The sequence below is a fragment of the Engystomops pustulosus genome, chromosome 1 (genome assembly GCF_040894005.1).
Source record: "Engystomops pustulosus chromosome 1, aEngPut4.maternal, whole genome shotgun sequence".
In the NCBI taxonomy this organism is placed as follows: Eukaryota; Metazoa; Chordata; class Amphibia; order Anura; family Leptodactylidae; genus Engystomops; species Engystomops pustulosus.
This window is the reverse complement of record NC_092411.1, coordinates 174,411,289-174,419,896: the sequence shown is the minus strand read 5'-3', so window position 1 is coordinate 174,419,896 and position 8,608 is coordinate 174,411,289.

Genomic DNA, 8,608 nt, shown 5'->3' with positions numbered 1-8,608 from the left:
AGCCTCCACAGCTCCCCGCAGCTGCTCCAGTGGCTCCGCAGCTCCCCGCAGCTGCTCCAGTGGCTCCGCAGCTCCCCGAAGGTGCTCCAGTGGCTCTGCAGCTCCCCGCAGCTGCTCCAGAGACTCCATTGCCAGTGCTGCTCCATTGACGTCCCAGCCTCCGCAGCTTCCCACGACTGCACCGGCCTCAAACTGACGTCCTCCCAGTCCATCCCCGAACGCACTAAGTTGGTATGTGTTTTTTCTTTGCTCACTGGAGAGGCGCTCACTGGGCTACTCCTCTATGGGATAGTAGTTACCCTGACATGGTTACCCATACCAAGTTCCTGGCAAAAATCCAGTATAGGTTTGAACCACCTCAAGTTCAGATACCTCGCCTGTCCAGCTTGGTCCCGATTTCCCCAGTGTCTTCCAGAGCTGCCTCAGCCTCCGCAGCTTCCCAGAGCTGCTCCAGCGGCGCCTCAGCCTCCGCAGCTTCCCAGAGCTGCTCCAGCGGCGCCTCAGCCTCCGCAGCTTCCCAGAGCTGCTCCAGCGGCGCCTCAGCCTCCGCAGCTTCCCAGAGCTGCTCCAGTGTCTCTGCAGCTTCCCGCAGCTGCTCCAGCGGTGCCCAAGCCTCCACAGCTTCCCAGAGCTGCTCCAGAGACTCCGCAACTTGCCAGTGCTGCTCCAGTGGCGTCCCAGCCTCCGCAGCTTCCCACGACTGCACCGGCCTCCCCTGAGACCGCTCCAGAGTCTCCACCGGCCTCCCCTGAGGCCGCTCCGGTGTGCCTAGGGCAAAGCCAGCCTGCTCTCCTCCTAAGGTGTCTCATCACCAAGAAGAATTGGTGGAAGCAAAGAAAAAAGAACAGTGGGCTGAAGAAGAAGAGAAGAGGGCCCTAAGGGGGGGGTACTGTCACGGTTACACCCGCGATCCTCGGTACCGATTGAGAGTGCACCCGTGCCTGCTGCCGCGGTCCCCGCTCCCCCAGCCCTCACTTACCTCTCCTGGCTCCGGCCTGCAACTCTGGCTCCCAGCTTGTAGGCCGCATGCTTCTTCCCTGCAGTCGTGCGCTCCTGCCACTAGGGGGGGGGGGGTGGGCGCGGACTTCTCCCAGCCTTAAAGGGCCAACGTCCTCTTTATTGGCTCTGGCATTCCAAGCTCGGCTATATAGCCTGGCTACTCCCAGCCTCCCCTGCCGGATCTTCATGTCCTGTTACTGAAGAGAAAGCCCTCTGTGTTCCTGAGCATTTCCAGACGCCCCCGTGTTCCTGTGGTGATTCCCGTGTTCCTGAATCCTGTGGTGGTCTTGTTATCCTATGGCGGTCCTGTTATCCTGTGGCGGTCCTGTTATCCTGTGGTGGTCCTGTATTCCTGCAATCCTTTGGCGGCCCTGCAATCCTGTGGCAATCCTGTGGCGATCCTGCAATCCTGTGGCGGTCCTGCAATCCTAGTGGTCTTCAAAGGTCCTGCCAGCCGTCCTTCCCAGGTCCTGCCAGCCGTCCTTCCCAGGTCCTGCCAGCCGTCCTTCCGTGGTCCTGCCAGCCGTCCTTCCATGGTCCTGCCAGCCGTCCTTCCGTGGTCCTGCCAGCCGTCCTTCCGAGGTCCTGCCAGCCGTCCTTCCGAGGTCCTGCCAGCCGTCCTTCCGTGGTCCTGCCAGCCGTCCTTCCGAGGTCCTGCCAGCCGTCCTTCCGAGGTCCTGCCAGCTGTCCTTCCGAGGTCCTGCCTTCCTGTGGTCCTGCCTTCCCGTGGCCCTTCCTGCCCGTGGTCCTGCCTGCCCCGTGTCCCTACCTTGGCTGCCACCATGGGCCTAGTCGGACCTGTGGAGCGACCTGGTGGCTCCCCGCTGCAGCAAGTCCATCCCGCTTTGCGGTGGGCTCTGGCAAAGACCAGGAGTTCACTTAGACTCCGCTCCCGGGTTGCGGCTAAGGTTGTTATCTCCCGCAATGGTCCAGGGAGTCCACTGACTATTCCCATAGACTGTGACACATATATTACACATATTTAGCTGTGTGCATGATTCCCTGAGCATCCTAGATAGGGATGAACAAGATTTATATGTAGATTATAGCAGAAAGAACATACATTACACATATTTAGCTGTGTGCAGAATTCCCGGAGCCTACTAGACTGGGAATGAACAGGTTTCATAAGGAGATTATACTGGAATGAACATATTTTACACATATTTAGCTGTGTAATGATTAACCTGAACATCCTAGATGGGGAATGAACATATTTTATGTGTAGGTTATAGTGGAATGAAAATGTATTACACATATTTAGCTGTGTACAGGATTCCCTGAGCCTACTAGACTGGGAATGAACAGGTTTTATAAGGAGATTATACTGGAATGAACATATATTACACATATTTAGCTGTATACAGAATTCCCCAAGTGTCCTAGATAGGGAATGAACATGTTGTATGTGTAGATTATAGTGGATTGCACATATATTACACATATTAACTGTGTAATGAATAACCTGAACATCCTAGATGGGGAATGAACATGTTTTATGCATACATTATAGTGGATTGCACATATATTACACATATTTAGCTGTCCATGTGCATTGACAGTCCTTGAATACTGGACATAGGACTGGACTCCTGTCATTATAGCTATATATGTAATATGAATACTGTGGCCTACATGTATCAAAAATAGTGCAAACTGCACTATGTGCAGTTTGCCTGTAGAGGGTGCAGCTTGCGACAGATTCATGAATTGTGGTGCACAATGTTCCAAAATCTGGTGTTCCCTGCACTGCTGTGGCCGAATGCAACAACTTTTTTTTTAGTGCAGCTTCAACATTCTGCCAGACACTGCATGATAAAAATCTCACTCGGACTGTGCATTCGAATGCCCCTTTGTGTGTAGAATTTTGAGTCACGTCAGGTATAGTGTAGCTGTGACACAATACAATACATGTGCAAGCAGTTTTCATATTCTTTCACATGCTTTAATAAATCTGAGCCAGTGTCAAATTTTTCTTCCTTTATAAGCAGTTTCTTCCATGGGACAATTCTTTATATATACTTTATATACATCAGCTTAACATTTCTCAAACACCATGTTTGCATAGCTAAATAATAAAAAAATGCTATTGTGCACTAGAAAATGTAGTATTATTGTGCTCTATAATGCATATGTCCATATGCATGAGACCTAAAAATAGACACTTATGGGGGAATTTACCACTGCTTCTATGGCAGTTTTATGCAATGTGCAAGAATTTGCAATTTTTATAAGACTGTGCCTCCTCCATGCCATGTGGGCGTGGAGGGCGCATAGAGGGGTTTGGCTGGTGGAGTACATACTCCGCCATATATCCGCCACGGAGCTGATGCCGGCTCGGCTCTGGATCTGAAGCTGTAACTAATAGACGGCACCCCAGTGTAACACCCGCTATCGGAGTGGGCTCCGATTGTGGGTGTGTAACTTGTTAAATGCCGCGGTCAGCGCGACCGCGGCATCTAACATGCATCTGGGGGGTCTTTCCCCAACGATCACCGCCCCCACCCCCGAAGCATTTTCGGTGGGCGCCGATCGCTGCTATGGTCCCCGATCTGGTCCCCAGCACTGCCTGCAGGCATCAGTATTGCTGAGTATTATCATGAACAGATGATTGCTTGTTCATGTCCCATGGTGGAAAAAAGTGAAAAAGTAAAAAAAAAAATGTTATTCAATAAAAAATAAAGTAATAAATTAATAAAAATGCCCATAAGCCCCATAACATATAAAGAGACATATAACCCAAAAAAAAGTCTAAATCATAACAAAAAAACCACATATATAGTATCACCACGTCCGTAACAACCCATAGAGTAAAAGTAAATCATTATTGGACCCGTACAATGAACGCCGTTAAAAAAAACTGTTGAAAACCCACCTATTCAATCTTACAAAAAATGCAATAAAAAGTGATCAAAAAAACATATGTACTCCAGAATGAAAAGCAAAGTACAACATGTCCCGCAAAAAGCAAGCCATCAACCAGCTCTGTAGCCAAAAAAGTAACAATGTTATGCCACTTGGAAGATGGCAATGCAAAAATTATATATTTTTCCACATTACGGTTTCAATTGACAAATTTCGTAAAATGTAAGAAAATATATTCAAGTCTGGTATCCCTGTAATCGTATCAACCCATAGAATAAAGATAACATGATTATTAGGCAAAACAGTGAACACAAAAATAAAAAAAAGTAAAAAATCCAGTACAGAATTGATGCTTTTCTACTCCTGCCCTCAAAAACGAGTTCCTAAATTTTCAACAATAGGTGATACCAACCCCAAAATGACAACACTGGAAAAAGCATCTCATCCCGCAAAAAAAATGCAGTCACATGGCCCCAATAACGAAAAAGCAAAAATTTTATAGCCTACAAAAGGAGGCAACGAGAAAACTAAAATCCTGGCAGCTGCAGGGCGCTCCTTCCCTTCTGCGCCTCGCTGTGCCCCCACAAAACAAGAAGTGTCCACATGTGGAGGGCTCTGTACTTGGGAGAAATTGCAGAACAAATTGTATGGTGGGTTTTCTATTTTTATCTTTTGGAAATGTGTACATTTTAGGGCTAAATGAACGTATAACCGGCACAATTTGACCATTCTAAATTTCACCTCCATTTTTATTCAATTACTATGAAGATCTCAAGGGGTTAACGATCTTCCTAAAAGCTGTTTCTGATAGTTTGAGGGGTGCAGATTTGAAAATGGGTTGATTATATAGGGCAATGATGGAAAACCTTTTGGAGACCGAGTGCCCAAACTACAACAAAGACCCGCTTATTTATCGCAAAGTGCCAACACAGAAATTTAATTTGTGGTTTATACTCCCTTCTCTGTCACAGTTTTCATTGATACCAGCACCTGAGGACACCAATAAAGCAGAAAATAGTCCCAGGTAGCACTGTCACTTTAAAATAGCTCTGTGCACAGCAAGTCCTGGGCTGTCTGGGACTGCAGAAAGATAACTGGAGTCCTCTCTGGGGATGGCCTGAGTGCCCACAGAAAGGGCTCTGAGTGCCACCTCTGGCACCAGTGCCACAGGTTAGCCATCACTGATATAGGGGGTTTTGATGCTAAATATGTAAAATTTCATTCAAGACAGTATTTATCCGCAAAAGAGTAAATTCTGAAAATACGGAAAATTGCTATTCGATTTGTAAGCCGCGCGACATCAAAATATATTATCCAGACATTTCAAAAATGATAAAAATATAAAGTAGACATATGGGAAATGTTATTCAGCAACGTATTTAGGTGGTAAATCTATCTACCTGAAAATGTAATGATTTCGAATTTCAAAATTCATAATTTTTTCTTTTTTTTGGAAAATAAACACAAAAATTATCAGCCAAAATTTACCACTAAAATGAAGTACAACATGCTCAGAATTGCTTTGATAAGTACCAGTGTTCAAAGTGTTCACAGTGTTCAAAAGTTATAACCATATAAAGAAACGAGCCTCGTTTCTCCACCTGAGCCAACACCAAGCTACTTATCCCATTTCATGATTGGGCTTGACAAAGGTCGATTTAGACCAAAACGTCACTAAGGAAATCTTGTGATCCGTTGTTACAATATATGATTCTTGCAAACTTTTGGTGGCGCTGTAAATATAAACTATATGATATAAATTAAAAGAAAATTTAAAATTCAACACAGGATGTGTGCTACGTTCTTCTCTATTGTAGGCTTGTAATGATCTCTAATAGCCAGCAGAGGGCAGGCTATTAGAGATCAGCAGTAATATTGCTATATACTGCAATACGGTATGTCCCAATCCCCTTTTTTCCCCATTTTTCCATCCATGAATAGTTGAACAAAAATGATCAAACAGTCACATAGGTACAAATTGATATAAATGAATACACCAGCACACACTGCAAAAAATAACAACTTACATCTCTGTACTCCAAAGTGTGAAAATGGTTTTGGGCTCAGAATTGAAAATATGTTTTATGTAAAAAGGATTTACATTTTTTTGTTCATTTCACTGCACTTGGAATTTTTTCCAGCTTTCTAGTACTCACCTCTGGTTTCTTCTCCCCGCGGCTCCATCTTCTACTCTTCCGACCCACATGCATCACTATGTGTCGTGGTCGTGGTCGCGGGCGCATGTTATCATAGTGTTGCGCATGTGCCAGAAGAGGAGAAGACAGAGCTGCAGATAGAAGAAGCTGGAGGTGAATATAGCATTTTTTTTCAAGGGGCTCTTATGTGGAGATTTCTGTAAAAGGAGGGGGGGCTTGCTGTGATCATTGCATTAAAGAGGGGTATATGCTGTGGCCATTTCATTAAAAGGGGGTTTCTGATGTAGAAATTTCATTAAAGAGGGCATCTGCTGTGGATACTTCTTTAAAAGGGGGCATCTACTGTGGAAATTTCATTAAAAGGGGCATCTGCTGTGGACATTTCATTAAACGGGGCTCTGCAGGGAACATTTCATTAAAGATGGGCTCTGCTGTGGGCTTTTCATTAAAGGGGGGCCCTGCTGTGGACATTTCAATAAAGGGGTGTGCTTCTGTGGCCATTTAAATAAAGGGGGGCCCTGCAGTGGCCATTTCATTAAATTGGGCTCTGCAGGGGGGCATGGCCTAGCAGGGAATGGCGTAGGCATCACGGCGCCAGGGCTCCGATACCTGAATCCTGACAGGATCCTGTAGCATTCACCTGCACTGTGCCAGGACCAAGAAAAGCGGCAGAGACATCTGGGAGAGCCGTGGCAGTGAGGCAAAAGACCGCTTCGATTGAGAAAAGCTGGGCGGCAAGCGCAGTAAGCCGGGGGAGAAGCACGGGGAGCGCAGCTCCCAAGATGGCGCCCAGAACACACAGGGGGAGCGCATGGAGCAGTCACTGCGGGCGGAGACCGCTGCCAGACTGAGCGGCTTCGCACGGGCAACACCAGGAACGGAGAGGAGAATGGGAGGCAACAGCAGCATGTCCCAGACAGGGACGTCAAGTAAGTTTCCAGGCTCCAGATATGAAGTCCTGCAGGACTCAATGTCGAAGAAGAGGAGGAGGATACAGTGACAGCACCCACAGAAGTGCAGGAAGAGGGAGAAGATCCCGAAGAGTCTGATATGGAGGCTGAACCCACATTGGCAGATATTCTAAGAGCAGTGCAACATAACACATCTACACTGCTAAAATTGACAGGCCGCGTGGATAGCCTGAAAGAGGACATTCTGCTGATGCGGCAAGATATCCATAAAGTTGCAGAAAGAACGACTGTAGTGGAGGCCAGGATTGGAGAGGTGGAAGGAGTAATACCCCCTCTACGGCAGGAAGTACGAGAGCAATCCAAGGCCGTGATAGCCTTACAGGCAAAAGCTGATGACCTGGAAAATCGGTTGCGTCGCAACAATGTGAGGATAGTTGGAATGCCGGAAAAGGTAGAAGGTCAGAACCCGGATGAGTATTTTGAAAAGTGTCTTGGGGAGACCTTTGGAAGAGAGAACTTAACTCCACTATTTGCAGTAGAACGAGCTCATAGAGTACCCACAAGACCACTACAGCCTGGCAGACCGCCGCGACCCATACTCATCAAGCTGTTGCATTTTAAAGACCGTGACCGAATTCTACACATGGTCCGAGATAGAAATGATATCATGGTGAACGGGGTGAGAGTGGCCTTCTATCAAGATTTTTCAGCTGAAGTCCAAAAGAAGCGGATGCAATTCTTGGACATTAAACGACGTTTGAGGGCCTTGGATGAGTTTGGTCTTGCTGGACATGTGGAGCAGGAGCTATCTGCTTAGGGGAAATAGAAAGGGGGGTAGATGGGTAATATGGTATGATGGTGGAGAGCTTTAAGGGGCTGTCCTGGAATGTCCGGGGCATGGGATGCTCAAAGAAAAGGAGGGCCATATTTGACTATGTAAGGAATAGTGCTGCAACAATGATAGGATTGCAGGAAACCCACTTGACAAGAGATACTGTGTCTTCGATTCACAGGGCGTGGGTGGGGCATAGTTTCCACGCTTTCCACACCACATATTCTAGGGGGGTAAGTCTGTTGATAGCTAAATCACTTCCGTTTACACTTTACTCTTCTTACTCCGATTCAGAAGGGAGAGTTGTGGTGGTACATTGCCGAGTATACCATTGGGAATGCGTAGTGGTGGTATTATATATTCCGCTGCCGTACTCTTGTGTGCCGCTGCGTGAATTGCTGAAGAAATTAGAGGTATTGCCGGATGTTACCTGGCTAATAATGGGGGACTTTAATAAGGTATTATGCGAGGGGAAGGACAGATTAAATAATGGATGGGGTGGAGGAATGAATAACTTAACTTCCCTGGGGAGGTGGTGTGTTGAGATAGGCCTTCAGCGTGCAATATCAGCTGTGGTGGACATTCAATACCTGCCACGGGCATTGTCAGATCACTCCCCTATCTTACTGACAGTAAACTGCAGGGGGGATGGGAACGTTTTAAGGGTGGGTGGCGCATGAATTTTTTTTGGCTGTGATTGATAGATGGGATGACGGTAAAGGACCGCTTAAAGGAATATCTGGAATATAATGATTTATGGAGTGGGTAGCCAGTGGTTGGTCGCGCTGCTGTTTTACCAGGATTTTGTATAACAATAAATCATTATATGTATAACAACAAATGTT